Here is an 18,923-nt window from a genome sequence, read left to right as displayed (position 1 = left end):
AGGGTAGGGGAGAGCACCACCACCCTTGGGAGTCCATTCCAGATTTTGGCCACTCTAACTGTGAAGAAGTTCTTCCTAATGTCCAGTCTAAATCTGCTCTCTGCTATCTTATGGCCATTATTTCTTGTGACCCCCAGGGGCGCCTTGGTGAGTAGAGCATCACCAATTCCTTTCTGCACCCCCAAGATGAATTTTAGGCAGCCACAAGGTAGCCTCTCAACCTTCTCTTGCAGTGGCTGAAGAGGTCCAGGTGCCCTAGTCTCTCCTCATAGGGCTTGGCCTTGAGGCCCTTAACCATACGAGTGGCCCTTCTCTGGACCCTCTCCAGGTTATCCGCATCCCACTTAAATTGTGGTGCCCAAAACTGGACGCAGTATTCCAACTGCAGTTTGACCAGTGCCCGATAGAGGGGAAGTATCACCTCCTTGGTTCTGTTTGTCATGCATTTGCTGATGCATGATAAAGTGGCGTTAGCTTTGCTGATGACTTCGTCACACTGATGACTCATGTTCATCTTGGAGTCCAATAGGACTCCTAGTTCCCTTTCTACTTCCATGCTGCTGAGCAGGTCATTTCCTAGGCAGTAGGTATGTTGGATATTTTTCCTCCCTAGGTGCAGCACTTTGCATTTCTCCTTGTTAAATCACATTCTGTTGTTTTCTGCCCATTTGTCCAACCTGTTCAGGTCTGCCTGAAGTTGTTCCCTGCCCTTCGGTGTGTTCACTTCTCCCCACAGTTTTGTATCATCCACAAACTTGGACAGAGTATACTTCACTCCCTGGTCCAAGTCACTGGTGAAGACATTGAAGAGTATTCATCCAAGAACCAAGCCCTGTGGGACTCCACTGCCCACGTCCTTCCAGGTTGATACTGGCCCATCCACCACCACTCTCTGGGTATGACTCTCTAGCCAATTTGCCACCCACTGGACTGTGTAATCATCCAAGTCACAGCCTCTTAATTTGTTCACCAGTATGGGGTGGGATACCATATCGAAGGCCTTCTTGAAGTCTAAGTAAACAATATCCACCCCAACTCCTGTGTCTAGGTGTTTTGTAACCTGATCATAAAAGGAGTCTAGATTAGTCAGGCATGATCTACCTGCTATGAACCTGTGCTGGTTTCCCCTCAGCATAATTTTTCTGCTGGACTCTCACATATGTGAGCTTTAATAAACTTTTCAAAGACTTTACCAAGGATGGAGGTGAGACTGACTGGCCTATAGTTGCCTGGATCCTCCTTCCTCTCCTTCTTGAAAATAGGGACCACATTGGCCCTTTTCCAGTCAGGGAGGAGTACGAGTGCTCAAATATTCTTGCCAATGCAATGACATCAGCCAGTGCCTTCAGTACCCTCAGATGGAGCTCATCTGGGTCTGCCGACTTAAACGCATCCAGTCCTTCCAAGTGACTCTGCACCATCTCAGGGTCAACGCTTGGTAGTCTGGCACCCAGTTGTTGTTTCTCTATGAACCCATTGTGAGACTTGTTTTGCCCCTTGTTTAGGAACACTGAGGCAAAGAACTCATTGAGGAGTTCAGCCTTGTCCCACCCCCCCGTCACCAATTGCTTTTGCCCATTCAGTATCAGACCTGTACTGCCCTGGGCCTTCCTTTTACTCCCTATATAGCTGAAAACCATTTTTTTGTTATCCTTAACTTCGGATGCCATCCTTAGCTCCATGGTAGCTTTGGCCTTTCTAACTGCCTCCCTACAACTGCAAGCTGAGGAGGTATACTCCTCTTTAGTAATCTCCCCCTGTTTCCATGGTTTATATGCCCCACTTTTTGCCCTTAGGCTGCTCTGGATTTCTCTGGTCAGCCAAGGAAGCCTCTTGGCCCCTTTTCCCCTTTCCTCCCACATCAGGATTGTCTCCCTCTGTGCCCGAAGGATCACTTCCTTAAGGCACAGCCACACTTTCTGGACTCCCATCTCACCAAATCTCTTACTCTGCAGTGCAGCTTTTCCCCCATTGGGACCATGTACCTCCTGCATCAGGTGGAGGTCCTGTACACCAATAGGAACCTGTGTGAATGGTGGGAATTTGCTGCCTGCATCTCCCAGCAGATGTCAGGGCAGTTTAGGTCCCCCATGACTACCACTTCCTTAGTATTTATGGCCTCTGAGAGCTGCCTCAAGAGTCCTAAATCTAGTTCTACCTCTTGGTGTGGGGGTCTGTAGCAGACCTCCATGCATCCTAACCCACAATCCTTCTACTTTCTCCTCCTCTGATTCCATTTTGATAAGGGTCAATGTATAACGCATGACATAGAGTGCAACTCTTCCTCCTCTCTTCCCTACTCTATCCTTTCTGTACAGCTTATAGCCCTCAATGTGTACTGCCCAGTCATGGGTAGAGTCCCACCAGGTTTTTGTTAACCCCACTAAGTCATAAGTTTTCTGCAAGCAGGAGTGCTAGTTCATCCTGCTTGTTCCCCATGTTACTAGCATTAGTGTATAGGCACTTGAGCCCTGTGACTGGTGCCTGTGTTGCCCTCCAGCTCTGATGCCCAATGGGCCCCTTATTGCTTACCTGCTTATTGCTTACCTGTTCTATACTGCTGGATGTCCCATGGATTGCAGGTTCCTGATCTTCTTCTTCTTCTGCCTCCCTGTCCCCCATCTGAGCTAGTTTAAAGCCCAATGTAGGAAATCAGCCAACCTGTTGGAGAAAAGACTTTTACCTCTTGCTGAAAATGAAGTTCATCGTGCCCCAAGAAGTCAACCCAGGCCTCCTAGGCAGCCTGTGATCAGTGTCTACTGCCAGAAGCTGGGCTAACCTAAAGAATACTACAGCCTGAGATATGCAGTCTGCTGCAATCCTCTGCCAGTCAGCCTGCTACACACTTCTTCCCATCTTTCAGGTCACTGATGAAGATATTGAAAAAAACAGTCCTAGGACCAATCCTTGGGGCACTCCAGTTTTGACTGGCTGCCAACTAGACAGTGAGCCACTGATGGCTACTCTTTGAGCTCAACAATCCAGCCAGTTTTCTATCCACCTTGCAGCCCATTCATCCAACCCATATGCGACTGTATCAAGAGCCTTGCTAAAGTCAAAATATAGCATGTCCACTGCTCTCCCTAAATCCACAGAGCCAGTCACTGCTCACATTACAGGCACTCACTCACCTGGCTGTCACTGGAAGGAATCTGCAAGCTGCAGTCTCCACAGCACCAGACCAGGACCTGGGTGAAAGCCTTAATGGTGAGCAGTCCTGCCTGGACAGATACCTCACAGGTACAAGCAGAGGAAGAGCTGGCAGTAGTAGCAGTTTTGGCATTGCAACATCCTTTAGCCATTTCTCTGGGTCTCTTGATCCATCACCTCTCTCTTCCTGCCTGTAGCAGAGTTATGGAGAAGATCAAGACTCTGCACCCCTCCCTCATCCCCATACACTCCCCATAGCACTGTGGAAATGGAGAGTCTGTCAGCTGCCAAGTGGCCTGGAGTGGAAGTTGAAGAAGCCCCAAAGGGGAACACTTACCTGAGGGGCAGCTGACTATCAGCTGGCAGAGAAGCTAGCAGATTAGGTGCTGGGAACACCAGCGGGGAAACAAGAAGCAGCTGTGGAGACTGGAAGGAGGGAGAAAGGCAGAGTTTCCCAGCTACAAAACTCTCAGATGGGGTAAGAGAAGTGGAAGGCTCCTGTTCTTTTGTTACATCTATTCCTGTTGGATTACAGTGGATTATGAAGGGATCGTAGGGGTGGTGGAGCTCCCAGCCAGCGGTGCTCTGTTCAGATGTACAGGGCAACCAAACTGGCAAGTCTGGCCAGCCCTTAAAGCAACAGGCCTCAATTTGAATTGTGACTGCTGTGAGTGGTAAATCCTGCCTGCTGCAATTTTACATGTCATAATGGTGAACTGCCTCCCATTACATAAATTACAGCTCAACAAGTTGTGGTGGGTGAGCACAACAAGAGGCAGTGGCACCTCTAAGCCAATTTAGCCTGATGCTCCCACATTGCTCCTCTTTTCCAAGAGTATGGGGGGGGATCAGAAAAAAATAATATCCCTGTTAACCTTTTTCCATTTTCCAAACTAAACCTAAATATTTTATAGTGACATTAAAAATAAAGATTTCTGGGTGGGTAGTAAAAAAGAAATAGAAGTGGAATAAAATGAATAGCCCTTCTTTCTTGAAATTGATGTATACTGCACACCTCTCACTTGGGGTAAGCACTTCCCCATGGGCTTTTAATATTATTCTGAGATCCCCAGCAGGCTTTAACTGTAAATGCTCAGCTGATTAAAGGCCTATTAAGAATGTGTGATGATATTACAGAACTAAGTAAGACCAGGGAAGAAAGCAATAATGACATAAGGTTATTATGAAAATAACCACATTGCCCATGTAACATTTGCCAGAACTTGAACTCTTCAAATCTTGTCAAATAAAAAAGCTTTTAAATTTATCTATTGTTTAGTGCAATATTCTTTATCACATTTGGTTACTACCTTTTAGTCACCTTTAAATGTTATATATAATAATAATAATAAAGTATTACAAGCACTGTTGACACCACTATGGGCCCTTTAGAAACCCCCAAATGGAGTCAATAATTGTTTTGCCTACATGGTAAAATTTAAGAGGTAAGTCTGATTTACTTGCTACACTCTAAGTTGCACTTAAGTGGCTTAGGTCTGGCTAAATTCTATTCTGTTTCCCACGCGTTAAGGTGCACAAAGTGGGAAAAGACACGGGGCCAGAAGGAAGGCAAGCACTCCATAGTGCCACTTACACATCTGAGAGAGAGAACAGCATTTGTCCTGGATTTAGACATTTAAATTCAACTTAGATGTGTAACAGGCAAAGTAGGATTTTGCCCTTACACTCCAAGTACTTTCAGAGTCTTTCTGTAGGAATTAAATAGTTTTATTAAGCATGATGTTAGTTTTAAAAACTTTGAATTTCTGGTGAAAATGAGTAGCAATATACCAGAAAAACATTCAGATCAAAATTTTTGCTAGCAATTTACCTAGTAGTAATTAAAAAGCATATATGTGTAGTATAGAAGAAGCACATCAACCCAGAAGACAAAAAATAAGTACAGAAAATCTTTAATAGCCCTATCATTTCTATCCTATTAGGCTACACAGGAACCTAAACTACATCAAATAGATAATGACTGGAACTCTTAGATAGCAAATCTGAACTCCAGGGAGGTAAGTTTTAGAAGTGGTATTAGACAAATGTGCTGACACAATGGATTTTATACTCAAGAACATAGTAGTAGAAGGAAACAGATTATAAATATTTTGAAAATACGGTGAGGATAAAAGATGAGTTGATGTGGAGGTGGATTTGTATTAAGAGTTATAAGCTATACACCTCAGCCCCAGCAGCAATGTGAGGGAGAACACGAGTTTTGTTTACAATTGCCATTCACTGGGCACATCTTTTTGTGCATTAATGCACTTTTCCTAAAGTGCATTAAATTTAGTACCTCCAATGTGAGGTGCACTCTGGTCTCTCTTTATGTGAATTTGTTTTGTGAGAATTTGCTTATATGTGATGACCTTATTTATAACAGAAATTGGATATAAAGAAAATTGTGTATATTGAATATCAGGCCAATGGTAAGAATGCTGTTGGAGGTGGTATCAAAGGCCTTGTTAAAGTTAAGGTATATTATGTCCACTGGTTTTCCTGCATCCACAGAGCCAGTCATCTCATCATAGAAGGCAATCAGGTTGTTCAGGCATGACTTGCCTTTGGTGAATCCATGCCGACTGTTTCTAATCACATTCTTCTCCAAGTGCTTGCATCCCAGGAGGACAGAGATGGCGGGGTGGGGTGTCCCTAGATCTGCGTGGCATGGGGCAGACTGCTGCAGGGGTTGGAGCCAGAGCCTGTGCTGCGCGGAGCTTTTTTTCCAGGGGCTGGGCTCAGAATAGGCTCCAGCGGCACTGAGAGGAGGCTGCAGCCAACTCAAATTTCACCTCACTTTCACTCCCAGCCCTGTACCACTGCCCAGTATAGATCCAGCTGAATTCTCCACCTCCACCTAAGCACTGAGAAAAGCCAGGCCTGGGGCAGATGGCAGCACAGGGCTGGGAGTGGAGTGGAATTTTTAAAAAATTTTTATTTTTACTGTCAGGTGAATTGTTATTTTATTATGTTATCATATTATGTCATTACGGTTTGAAGTTGTTGTGCTTTGGGGAACAGTAGAGCAAGGCTCGTATGTATCCCTATTAATTACATGTAATAATGGATCTGCTTTATGGGAAATTCACTTTATGCAAGGTTTTTTTGGAATGCAACCCTCACATAAAGAGAGACCCAAGTGTACTAAAGAAATGTGCATTAGATGGCCCTAATATGCAGTACTGCAAGCTCATGCTTTTTAAGTGACACTTAATGTGCAATAGCTTATTTTACTGTGCATTAACATATTTGCATGGGTTTTTACATGACATTTTAATGTTCAGTAAAATAGTGTTGTTATTTAATGAGATGGTCACCTTTAAAATATCAGCTTTTTCCTCTGGAATTGGAAGCTCCATTGCAAACACATGAGAACCCAGAGGACAGTACCCCTAAGTCTGTTCCTGAGTCTGCCTAACATCTAGCACCCATGTATTCTGGATTATGCACTTGAGTGCACTGACTTCTAGAAAACATCAGGAAGGTCTTTTAGCAATAAATGAGCTCCCTTTCCCCTTTTCTTGAAGAAGATAGAGACTTATGCATAGGTTTTCTTTTGCACATACATCTGAAAAGAGTGGAGTTATGGATTTGTAATATTAGAATAAAAAATAATGATGGAATCTTAGATACTTATTATGACCTAAGCACTATGAAATCAATGAAAAACTAGGCATATTGAATCAGGGCAGCTGTTGATCAACTGATCCCGTTAGGGATAATTAATGCATAATTCAACATAGGAAAACGTAAGGTGACATGCAGAAACTACAGCTTGAGAACCATTAAAAGGGTATCATGTGACTTAAAGGTTTTTCTTTGTTTAGCTATCAAAGATCTGAGGCTTCTTTTTTGTTACATAGCTGCTGTAGAATACGAATGTATACACACTGCCCCATCTGGCTAGGCTCTCTAGTCCTACTAACTTTGGATTGTATTTCATTTGTAAAATGTAAAGAGACACAAGAAAGAGAAGAAACAAAGTTTGTGAAGCAGTGGGGCTTAAAATGAAACAGAAAGAGGGCTTGTTTATACCAGTGGAGGCCAACCTTTTTGGTAAGTGTGCCACAATTAAGCTTTGTACCCTCCCTGATCCCTTTCCCCTACCCTATCTGCTGTTTTGCTTTCTGCTCCCTGTCCATGTTACATCTGTTTTATGCTCCTTGCCCTATCTGCTGCTGTGTTCTGTGGCCCCTCCCCATTCAGCTACCAGCCACACATAAAGGTTGCCCATGCCGCTTGCAGTATGCAAACCAGAGGTTGGCCACCCCTAGTTTATACTATAAAATTCCGGCTGCTATAACTGTGTCAGCATCATCATAGAGGCAGAGCACCCCTACAGGAGACATGGAATATGGCAACAGAATAGGTTTTCTACCAGCTTAGCTATACCACTACCCTAAACAAGAGAAGTTAAGTCAGAAGAAGTCCTGTTCTGCCAGGATAGACCAGTCCTATGGCCCCCAGCACCCTGCACCTTCCATGCTGTAGGTCTGGCTTCAGCAGTAGGAAGGGCAAAGAAGTGGCAATGGAAGGGAGGTTGGAGGCTTGCTGCTGTGGGGTGGGGGAGAGATGCCACCCCGTTTTTAGCTACTGACGAATATTGGGTGGCCAGACAAACACATGATTTGGCAGCAAAAAAGTGGGTGACATCTCAGCAAACCATAGCAGCAAACCTCAGGCAGTTCCTCAACTGCACACTGTCCCTGCTTCTCAGTCCTCCCCACTGCCAGACCCAAAACAGGGAAGGTGTAAGGTACAGGAGGGACAGAGAAGGACAGGAGGGTAAGGGACCCCTCCAGCAGTAGTTACGCCTCTATTTCAGCCCCCCACCTCCTACTCCCCACTCAGTTAGGCAGCACCTGGGGCTTGTGCCCTGCACACCCACCCATTGCTATGCTACTCAGATAGTTGTGTCCAGATGTGGATTCTTTTCCAGCATTACTAAATCACTGGGGAGGTGTGATGCTTTCATAGCCCTACCTGATATATTTATACCAGCAAAGCTTTGTAGTGTAGATCTAACCAAAGAGATGGAGGCTTGATGCAGTGGTATCTGTACATTTTATAAGAAACACATTACATTGAGGAAATACTCTACCACCAATTTCTGCTCTGATTACCAGAGCTAAATGATGCTTAGTAAGAACACAACACCAGCAAATAATTGTATGTGTACATGACATGCACAGGGGCGAAGATATTGAGATTTGATCACATTTGGGTTACTATTTTCAATAGGCAAAAGTAGCAATACACAGTTCTGGAGGCTTCTGGAAGTTAAACCTCCTGGCTGGGCACTAACTCTTTGACAACACTGATATAAGGAATGTGTTAGATATTTGGATGCAGAAGTGTGGCTTTCTTGTTTATTTGAGTGAATATAATAAATGATTGCCATCTGATTAAATTGAATAATTTTTTTCCCTTTCCAAAGAGCCTGAGGATACATTAACTGCCAAACGATAGATCAATTCTATTCACTGTTGCAGATATTTTGGCAGAATAGGATCTGTCCTTCCCAAAGACAGAGTAAAGTATTCCACATAAATGATCATTTAAAAATTGCCTTGTTTTGTCAGTAGAGCCCCAGGCAGCACTGTACAGAGCTAAGTGAACACTAGCTCCTGTACTAGAAGCAGTTTAGCCTCATTTATGTGATATGGCACTGTGAAGGAGAAAATAGGCAGTGTTAAGAAGTAAAGCATCTTGATCCACATAGCACAAACAGTGGCACGCTGCTGTGGGTTTACTGTCTCAGGGCTCATGCAAGGTGTATTTACATGGCATAGCCTTGCATCATATAGACAGACTTTAAAACACTCCTTTTGTATAATGCTTTAGTACTCCCAAACATTTAAGCACTTTATACAGACCAAGAAAAGTTTACACGAACTGACCACTGCTGTGCCTAGGGGGTGCTAATTACATACCTCTCAACTGAAGCATGGCCCCTGCCAGGAAGGGGCTCAAGCTTGGGGAAATTGTGGTGGGGACTGCTGTCACAGTCACTCCTCCAGCAGGTAAATTGGGAGGGACTCAGGGGGTGGGGGCAGGGAGCAGATTTATTTTCCACTCTGCCCCAGGGTACTGCAGCTGGGTCTGCCTCGCCCAGCTGCAGCTACCACTCGGTCTGCACTCAGGGCAGTATCTGGCAGAATAAACCCCCTCCTGCTAGGTGGCTGCAGACTGAGCGGTGGGCAGACTCGTCTGCACTTGGGGCCAGCCGGGAGGGGGCCCCTGCCAGGAGGGGGCTTATTCTGCCGGATGCTACCCCAAGCGGCAGCTGTGGCCGGCCAGATCTGGCTACATTGCCCAGGGGACAGAGCAGGATATAACCCTGCTCCCTGCCCCACAAGAGGCCCTGCAGGCAGCATCTGGCTTCACCCCCACCTGGCCACTGGAGCAGAGAGGCCAGAGCGACTGTGATGGGCAGCAGCCCCATCATTGTTTCTCCAAGCCTAAGCCCCTTCCTGGCAGGGAGCGGCAAGGCAATGGAAGGAAGCTGCTGTGGGGCATGGGGGGGCTGGGAGGGCATGGGGGGCCTGGTGCTGCCATGCAAAGCCTGCCGCAGTTCTGCCAGTCCTGCAGTGCAGTGGCCTTGCCAGGAAATGGCTTGCATCCCCCAATGTTATGACACAGGCTGCTGTCCCCATAGTGGTCCTTGCCCCCTTCTGCTGCAGCAGCAAGCTAGGGGCATGGCCAGACATGGTTATTCCCCCCCCTCTGGTGTCCAGTGGAGGGGACATCAGGGGGCTTATTTCACCTCAGGGAGTGAGTGTGGTAGCACTGGCAGGCAGCTGCAATTGGGGGTAGAGGGGAGACTAACCCTGCTCCCTGCCCCCCTCTGCCTCAGGGGCCATGGTGCCCTACTGCTCCTGCAGTGAGAGGGGAGCACCCGGCAGACCTGGCTTAGGTCCCTGCCAGTGGCACAGGGAAGAGGGAATTAAACCCCTCTCTGGCTACACCTCCACTCCTGTCTGTCACTGCTCTGGCTGAGCACAACTCTGACCCAGCCCAGAGAACATGCCTGGATGCTGGGGGAGTCTGGTTTAAGTTAAACCAGGAAGGGGTCTGGGACAGACATTGCATAAACTGGTTTGACCCAAATCAGTTGTCTGATACTACATTCAACTAGGTTTATCTCATACAAGTTTCATCCATTTTCAAACTTGTTTATGTCCACTGAACATCTGTGCTGTTATAGTTTTAAACCAGTTTCTGATCACTTAAACCGGTTTATGTGTAATGTCTGTCCCTAGCCATAATGTGAGGTACTAAACTAAATGTGCATTAGGGCTGCCCTAATGCAGTGGTGAAAGCGCATGCTTTTTTAGTGATGCTTAATACACAGTAGGCTAATTTTACTGTACATTAGTGTATTAGCACAGTTTTTGCAGTGATGCTCTAACCTACAGGAAAATAGGCTACTGCACATTAAAACACATATGTAGGTCTGTCTTACTTCATTGTGCCTTTTTTTTTGGATATATATACTCCGAAGATTTTTCTTGAGCTGCAAGGTTTTAAGACCTTTTTTTTTGTTTTCTATTTATTGATTCTTATATGAAATGCCACCTATGACTTCAGCAGTTGTTATTGAAGAATATATCTAAAAATTATTCCTGACATTAAAGAAATGTCACTGCCGAGAGGTAGGCTAATTTTTTAATTCTTTATGCACCAAAAAAAATGCATCTTCATGAGTCCTAAAACCATTTGCAAATTTGCTTTGAATTCAGTGAATAAATTTGGCTAAAAGGGAGTCGGGTATTTTAGACATGTCTGACATTCTATTCTGAGTTTTTTTAAAGCATTTCACTTTGACTATTTATTTTAAATATGTCATTTAGAGATTCATCTTGATTTAAATTTAAGCCAGGGTAAATATACCCCCAAATGAAACAAAATATATATGGGTTTTTAATTTGATGAGAAAAAATAAAAAAAAATAAAAAAAAAAGAGAAAAAAGGCTCTTCTGGGTAGATGCTTAATATTTTGTGCACCTCCACCGTTTTTTCCAAGTTTGAACAGTGAACCCAAAAAAAAAAAGCCCACAAGCTTCAGTCTAGGCGTGCTAAATCTAGGGAGTGCTAAATACTGGTATGTTTTTACCATATCTCTGTCACTGCAGTACAAGAAGGGGTAGCCATTCTTGAACATACTTTTACCTTCCTATTCCACTAACATGCTAAGACCCCTAAAACTGTGGCATCCCCACAACCACTATGAAGCATGGCAGACATAGAGATCTCAAGATTGGCTGCAGAAGACACCTTGGAACAACTTCCCTGCTACATTTTACATTTTGAGAGTTGGTTCATACAAATAAAATGGGGTTAATAGCTTGCCTAAGCTTGGGTGACATGAACAGGGGTGGGTGGGGAGGCATGCCCTACTTCCACCCAGTGCTGACTAAAGGTTAAAATCTATCTACACAGTTGCTGTGACACTTCTTACAGAAGAACATGAGTGCCCTCCCAAGATTTAGAAGCTAAAACCCTGATCCTGAAACTTTTCAAATCCTGATCCACATTTGCAAATCCCTGTACCAGTGCAGATTCCCTTTGAAATTACTGGGGATCTGACTGAGTGGTTCACTGACAAATGGCCCAGAGCTTAATTTCCATCTCTACTTCTCCCAAAACACGCAGGCAGAGTGATTACCATTATTATTTATGAGAGGCATAACAGTCAAGGTCTGCACCTTAGGCAGCAGTGGTGATGGCAGGGACTAGGCCAGCTATAGGAGTTGGGCTGGGAGCGATGGTTTCTGTTTTTGTCCCCTCTAAGTGGATGCCTGAGGCTGGTGTCTCATCACTCACTGTTCTTTATGTTCCTGTTGTTTATCATTGTTATTGTTGCTTGGGGAGGTTTATTTTTGGTTTGGAGTCTTTATTTCGCATTACTTTTCCTCCCACCTCTTACTTTTACTCTTATATTTCCTGCAGAAGTCCTAATTTTGAGGAACACATCATGTATCATAACTTACTGAAAATATCCAATCCCAAAACACCAGCATAATCATAATTTGAACACTGTATGAATAATTTTGTGGCTAGAAGTTTGCATCTTGGGGCACAAAGTATTTTATGTACATGTTTATCTGGAGCTGGCACCAGTAGTGTAAAAATGCAGCCTGGCACCTGGGCACAGAGGTAGTGACAAGTCCTGGTTGCCACCAGAAGCAGCCACTTTTTTTTATTCCTCCCCACCCCCTCCTCTTTGGCCCCTGTGGAAGTTGCCCCATTTGCCCTAACCTAGTTGTGTCACTGCCTAGCCCGCTGGCATCCTAGGCCTTGACTAGAGCGCTCAGGTGCCACCCTAACATAAATATAAGTTATAATATAATATAAAAGACCACATTTTAAAAGGATATCAGGCTTCTTGTTTTGTTTTTTAATTTACTTAGTGCAAACAAGTACAGTAAGTACTTGGGTGAGATGTTACCAAAAATCCTCTAAGAATAAAAAATAATATAACCTCCTCAAATCTTTACCATCACTTTCTGCCTCCCTGACAGCATTAAAAAACAATATAGCTTTTAGAAAAAAATTATACACTAGGGTCTACTGCTGTTGCTATATTTGGATTCTCCTGCTGCTGTTTCAGTACTGCCAGATTGAATTTATTCCTACTAAATAGTCATTAAATGGATCCACTTGGACAGAAGCAGCATTGCGATATTTTAAATAAACTTTTATTGGGTTTGTTGAACATATAATATTCTGTTGGAGAGCATAATGCCAACCTCTGTTTTCTGGATAATGCTGTGCATCAAGATGGATTGTAATCAACACAATCATCTATAAAGTCTGACATCCCACACACACAGAGAAATTGTTTTCTATTGTCCTTTCTGTACATTATTACTCATCTGATACACATTGTAGACATTAGTCACAGGGCCAGGTTCACTCCTGCTGTGGAAGGGAATTCTACATTTAGCCCCTTTCTCCAAATCATTTTGACCCTGGTCTCACGGGGGGAGTCACTGAAAGATGAGCTTGCATCCCCCACATCTCCCACTGGTGCCTGCATCTTGCTCTCAAAGACTTTCCCTTGTGAGTTAGCCTTTCAGGGCATTTAATACACAGATTTACATTTAAAAACAAACCACTCAGGTCAAGCAAAATAAAAGGCCTGTGGGTGTTAAAGCACTATTATCTCAAGCTACTGTACAACAAGTCCTGATTGTGTGAGGTTCTGGGTGCTCTCAGCTCCTTCTTAAGTTGATGGGAGGAGAATGGGAGGTGAAGGCACTTCACATGTCAAAAGATTAAGCCTTACACAATGGGTAGTTAAGCAAACTTCACAGCTGCTTTCTATTACCTGTCCTTCTCCTACAGTCAGGAGAAAGCAGCAGTTTCTCTATATTTCTGATTTACATGTTACACAGGCAGCTCACAGGAAAGCAGGTCTCCTACATGCTTAGAAAGCACTGCTGGAAGCAGAATATTTCCTGCCTGTAGGCAAATGACCCCTTACCTGACCCTCCTAGTTAAACTAGGATCATTTAGTTCATTTTATCTGAGTGATTCAGGTAACACATGACCTGAATTTTAGAGCTAGTCCCATTCTCTGGAGGAAGAATTTGGAAAGCTGTTTTGGAAATCAGTGCACATCCAAAGCAAAAGGATTGTGCTAGCAGAGCTGGGGAATGGAAGGCTCACTGTAACTAGCACAGCATTACTCTGGGGGTTAGTCAGGAGTCCTTACTGTTCACATGCATGGGTTTGCTGGCTTAAAGAGCTGGACAATTTATAGATCCCCTAGCTTTGTGGGTGTTGACCCTACTGTAATTATGTCTCCTTCACTCTCATCCACACTGAACCTAAGTAATGGACTGTGGAAGTTAAACAGGGTACTGGAGTGCAGATTGGACTGATTTCCCTGTCTGTCTATCCAGTTACTTAGATCTGTGTTTCTCAACCAGTGGGTCGCAGCCCAAAAATGGTTCACAAGAATATATGAAAAGATCGTGAACAAATGATAAAAATGGATTCTTCTCTAATGGAGAAAAATGTGGGAAAACACAGCTTTCCCCTCATAGGCTGTCAGCATTCTAGCCTGCAAGGGGTACTTGGGGAGGCTTGGGGTCTCCCATGCCCCACATAAGAGTCATACATTGTCAGGCTGGAAGGGACCTTGGAAGATCATTGGGTTCAGCCTCCTGCACCAAGCAGGAAAGATAACTGGGGGTCAAGTGACCCCAGCAAGGTGGCTGTCTAGTCTTCCCTTGATGATTTCTAGGGTATTGCACCACCACTGGAGGGAGCTTATTTCACAGTCTGGACACCCTGACTGTGAAGTTTGTCCTAATGTTGAGTCTGAATTGATCTTCCAGGAGTTTGTGGCCATTACTCCTGGTTTTTCCCTTGGGTGCCCTGGTGAACAGTTGCTCACTGAGCCCTTGATGTACACCCCTAGTGTAGCTGTAAGCTGCTACCAGGTCCCTTATCAGCCTTCTTTTCCTCAGGCTGAAGAGTCCCAGATCCCTCAGCCCTTCCTCATATGGCCTGCCTTTTAAGACTCTGATCATACTGGGATGGCTCTTCTTTGGACCCTTTCAAGCTTGTCCATGTACTTGTTAAAGTGTGATGCCCAGAACAGGATGCAGTACTCCAGCTGTGGTCTCACCAGTACTGAGTACAGTGGAAGAATCACCTCCTTGGTTTTGCTGGAGATGCATCGATTGATGCATGCTAGAGTATTGTTTGCTCTGCACATCCCCCCACTCCACACACACCCCCACTGCCCCACATGCTGGGGGTCTGGGGACATGGGGCAGTGTGTCAGGAGTGATAGGCAGTGGGCCAGGACTGGCCATCAATGTTTACAAATGGGTTCTGATATAAAAAAAGCTTTAGAACCACTGACTTAGATGACTTTCAGTACCTTAGTGTGTGAGTTCATACTTAAAAATCAAAAATGTATTTAAGTTCATCAGCATGTCATGAACAGTCCAATCCAATCTCATTAAAATATAACAACATTGTAAAAGTATTGCTTGTATCTATTTCATGTAGTTTCAGGACTACCTATGGCATTTCATAAGTTGCACTACAGACATTGGAATCACATGACAAACAAGGCTCTTGAAAAGTAGAGCCTTGTTACGTGTTAACTTTAGGCAACTCTTGGAGCTCTTAACCTCTGGATTGGCTGCACATTAACACATGAATCTAGTTTTAAGCACCCTTTAGCTGCCTCAAAGTTATGCCACTCTATGCTAGGTTTATCTCCAATCTGTGTTACCCTCCTCATTTTACACTAACATGTCACCACTCCAGGCTGTACATTAGTGTAAACACCTCACCTACCCCCTATCCCCCGCTGCTTCCCCTCTCCTCCCTCCAAGTCAGGTGACTATGATCATCATGGATGACTTAAACTACCCAGACATCTTTTGGGAAGACCATTCTGCCACCTCCAGTAGGTCACCCAATACCCTGGTGACAATATGTTTATGACATAGGTTGTGGAAGGGCCTACCAGGGGCAAGGCTATTCTGGACTTAGTGTTGGCCAAAGGGGAGGACATCATAGGTGACCTGAGGATTGGTGGTACTCTGGGAGACAATGACCATGACATGAAAATGTTTACCATCCACTGCAAGACTGGGAAGTTAGTCACCAGAACAGAAGTCCTGAATTTCAAGATGGCAAATCCTCTGCAACTGGCATTTGGATAATCTGGGTGTGCAGGAACAATGGTGCTTCCTTAAGGAGACAGTTCTCATGGCTCAAAAACAGGCTATCCCCATACAGGCAGAAAGCTGGAAGGGAGCCAGGAGACCTGCTTGGCTCACCAGTGATATTAGGGAACTATTGAAAAATGAAAAAAGAAGTGTATATGCAATGGAGGATGGGCTCAGCCACCAAGGAAGAATAAATTCATATCTCCAGGCTCTGCAGATATGAGATATGGAAGTGCATGGGATTGTTCCATCTTAAGTGCAGGACTTTGCACTTGCCCTTGTCCTTGTTGAACCTCATGATATTTCTTTTGGCCCAATCCTCCAATTTGTCTAGGTCATTCTGAATCCTGGCCCTATCTTCCAGTATATCTACTATACCACCAGCTTGGTGTATGTCAACTGCAAACTTGCTGAGGGTGCGATTCATCCCACCTTCCAGATTTTTAAGGAAGATATTGAACAAAATCAGGACTAACCCCTGGAGTACTCCACTTGATACTGGCTGCTAGCTAGACACTGAGCCATTGATTACTACCTGTTGGGCCTGACAATCAAGCCAGCTTTTTGTCCACCTTACAGTCTGTTCATTCAACCCATACTTCCACAGCTTGCTTGTAAGAACGCTGTGGGAGATGGTATCAAAAGCCTTGTTAAAGTCAAAGTATATTATGTCCATTGCTTTCCTTGCATCCACAGAGCCAGTCATCTCATCATAGAAGGCAATCAGGTTGTTCAGGCATGACTTGCCCTTGGTGAATCCATGCTGACTGTTTCTAATCACATTCTTCTCCTCCAAGTGCTTAGAAATTGATTCTTTGAGGACCTGCTCCATGATTTTTCCAGAGACTGAGGTGAGGTTGATTGATTTATAGTTCCCTGGATCCTCCTTCTTTCCTTTTTTAAATATGGGTACTATATTTGCTCTTTTCTAGTCATTCAGGACTTCACCCAATTGCCACGATTTTTCAAAGATAATGGCCAGCAGCTGTGCAATGATAACAGCCAACTCCTTCAGAACCCTCAGATGCATTGCATCTGGCCCCATGGACTTGTACACGTCCAGCTTTTCTAAATGCTCCCTTACTGGTTCTTTCACCACTAAGGGTTGCTGGCCTCCTCCCCAAATAGTGCTGCCTAGTAGGGCTGTGCAAAATGGCACCGTTCTGTCTTGCCTTCAGTTTCAACAGTTCAACGGAACAATGTTCCATTTCAAATTTCATTTTGATTCAAAACAGCTGTTCCATTCTGTTCCATCAAAATGGAAAGGCTGTTTTGACTTTCATTGGGGTGCTGATTCCCCATCCCTGGTGCTAGATTGGGTGGGGGGGGCAGAGAGTAAGTCCAGATGGGATCACTCCCACCCCCTACACTGCAATAGGGAGGGGAAATAGAAAGTCAGCCCAGCTGGGCTCACTCCGACCCTGCACTGCAATCAGGTGCGGGAGCTGACAGTCAGCTCAGCTGGGCTCACTTCCACCCCCTGCGGTGAATCAGGCTGGGCGGCGGAGAGTCAGCCCAGCTGGGCTTACTTCCAAACCCATGTTGCAATCGGGTGCAGGGGCAGAGAGTCACCCCAGCTGGGCTCACTCACAGCTTCCATGCTGCAATTGGGTGGGGGGCAGAGAGTCAGACCAACTGCCCTCACTTCCACCCCCTGCACTGCAATTGGGAGAGGAGGGCAGAGAGTCAGCCCAGCTGGGGTCACTCGCACCTCCTGCTGTCTCAGTCAGGCAGCTCAATATGAGCTCCCAGTACAATGATGTGGCAAAGGGAGCTAATATGAACCAGGCTTGCATAACCAATGGAGTGGTCAATAGGAGAAGGTTGATGATTTTACCTTTGTATATAGCATTTACAAGGTAGTACTAGAATAGTATGCACAGTTCTGGTATACACATTTTAAGGAGGGTGTTAAAAATTGGAGAAGGTGCAGAGAAATGAAACAAAGATGACTTAAGCATTGGAAAAAATATCTTACAGCTGGATACTTAAAGAGCTCAGTCTTTAGATTATCAAAAGCAGAACTGAGAGAAGACATGATAAGAGCACATACATTCCTTTATTGGGAGAAAATCCTGCATGCTACTGTACATTTCAATCCAGCAGAGAACAGCTCAACATGAACCATTAGCTAGAAACTGAAGCCAGACAAATTCAAATTACAAATCAGGTAACAATTTTAATGAAGTGAGTAATTAAAACTGGATCAAACTATTAGGGGAAGGAGTAGGTGATCTATATTTTGTTGTCTTCAGTTCTGGACAGGATGCCTTTCTGAAAGATATGTTTGAGTAAAATATAAGTTATGGGGCTCAATACAGGGAAACTTAATTGCCTGTGATATACAGGAGATCAGATTAGACAGTCTAATAGAACCCTGTGGTCTCTGTGAATCTATGAGGATATAGCTCCTTCTTATAAATTATCTTCCATTCAAGTAGAATTAAAAGAAGAACAGAAGTAAAAATAATTAAAGCTAGACATACTTAAGCCATGTGCAGACATTCCCAGGATCTGGTCTATATACACACCACTTACTTTAAGTGGCATGATCATAGATTGAGTGCTGACTGGGCAGGTGTTCACTGGTGCCAGCAGACCCATCCAAGTAATATGGGCTGGAGGGAGGGATGAGCAGGATCAGGGGGACTACTGGGGGGTTGGCAGAATTGGGGAGGCTAACAGGTGTGCAGCAGGGAGGAGGTGGTTGATGGTGTGATCGTGGGGGTAGCAGGCTGTGGTAGAGGGAGAGCTGGTGGGTTCGTGGGGGGAATTATCCATCTGGGAGTTGGGAGGGGATCTAAAGATAGACCAATAAGGGTGGGGTAGGAGAAGCACAACCCCTGATTGTAGATCAGGTCCTGTGTGTGCAACCACTTTCTGGTCCTGGAAGCATCACCCACAACATGATCTGAGTAAGCTGGGTGGAGAGAGGGGGATAGTGAGTCTAAGGGGTGTGCTACCAGGTCCATGGGATGGTTGTCCATCTGGTGCCATGCTGGTACATACATTTCAGATAGAGATCAAGCAAAAATTAGTCTGATTGATCACTCCCTAGGTGAACTAAAT

The 18,923-nt window shown here is 44.7% G+C and overlaps 1 long non-coding RNA gene across 1 annotated transcript in view; it reads right to left on the bottom strand.

Annotated features, from left to right (window-relative positions):
* Positions 1 to 18,923, bottom strand: part of LOC149867575 (uncharacterized) — a 199,036-nt gene that overhangs the window by 83,213 nt on the left and 96,900 nt on the right. Inside the window, exon 3 of the long non-coding RNA XR_016441638.1 lies at positions 2,548 to 2,661. This is a non-coding gene — a long non-coding RNA (uncharacterized LOC149867575). The remainder of the gene's footprint in view (positions 1 to 2,547; positions 2,662 to 18,923) is intronic.

This window comes from Crocodylus siamensis, chromosome 4, assembly GCF_052110815.1.
Source record: "Crocodylus siamensis isolate JL-2025a chromosome 4, ASM5211081v1, whole genome shotgun sequence".
In the NCBI taxonomy this organism is placed as follows: Eukaryota; Metazoa; Chordata; order Crocodylia; family Crocodylidae; genus Crocodylus; species Crocodylus siamensis.
Note: the sequence above shows the minus strand (reverse complement) of the source record. Positions and strands in the feature narration are given on the sequence as shown.